Raw genomic sequence first — 1141 nt, forward strand, 5'->3', positions numbered from 1 at the left:
TGCGATAAAAGCGAAAAAACAACCTAAGTTACTACACAGTCATATAAGAAGAAAAATGTCGGTGAACGACCAAGTGACAAGACTAAGGAAGACAGAGGGGGCATATACTGAAAGTGACAAGGAAATCTGCGAGGCACTGAATGCCAGTTTCCATGGAGTGTTCACTACCGAGCCTGAGCAGCTCCCATTGTTGGAAGGGGTTACCCTAGATGAAAGACTATCAGATATAGAGGTGACAGCAGAGGAGGTAATGAAACAGTTGACAACTCTAGATGCAACTAAAGCAGTTGGACCAGACAAAGTATCACCGTGGATACTAAAAGAGGCAGCGTAGGCCCTCAGCGTGCCTCTGGTAAGGATCTTTAATGAATCACTTATGTCGGGAGAATTGCCCAGTTGCTGGAAGAGGGCAAATGTCGTACCGATTTTCAAGAAAGGTGATAGGGAGGAGGCACTTAACTACAGACCCGTATCACTGACAAGCATCCCCTGTTAGGCTACGACTGGTTGCACATCTGGAGAACGTTAGGTTTGTGAACAAACATCAACATGGGTTCTGGAAAGATAAATCTTGCCTAACAAACCTTTTGGAATCCTATGATAAAATAACGAAGATAAGACAGGAAAGAGAAGGTTGGGCATACTGCATATTTCTGGACTGCCAAAAGGCCTTTGATACAGTACCGCACATGAGACTGCTATTCAAACTCGAGAGGCAGGCGAGGGTGGGGGAAAGGTCCTAGCATGGATAAGGAATTACCTAACAGAAAGGAGCCAGAGAGTTACGGTAAGGGGCGAGAAGTCGGCCCGGCGAACAGTAACGAGTGGAGTACCTCAAGGATCGGTGCTGGAACCAATTCTATTTCTAATATATGTTAACGACATGTTTACAGGAATAGAGTCCTATATGTCGATGTTCGCGGATGACGCAAAGTTGACGAGAAGAGTTGTGACAGATGAGGATTGTAGGATCCTCCAAGAGGACCTGAACAGGTTGCAGAGATGGTCAGAGAAATGGTTACTGGAGTTCAATACGAGCAAATATAAAGTTATGGTTAAAAGTTATCAGCCAAATAGTGACTATAAACAATAAGTCATATATGTACTGTCTTGTGCGAGAGCGGGTTGCCTCACGACACTG

Source organism: Procambarus clarkii, chromosome 45, assembly GCF_040958095.1.
Source record: "Procambarus clarkii isolate CNS0578487 chromosome 45, FALCON_Pclarkii_2.0, whole genome shotgun sequence".
NCBI classification, from domain to species: Eukaryota; Metazoa; Arthropoda; class Malacostraca; order Decapoda; family Cambaridae; genus Procambarus; species Procambarus clarkii.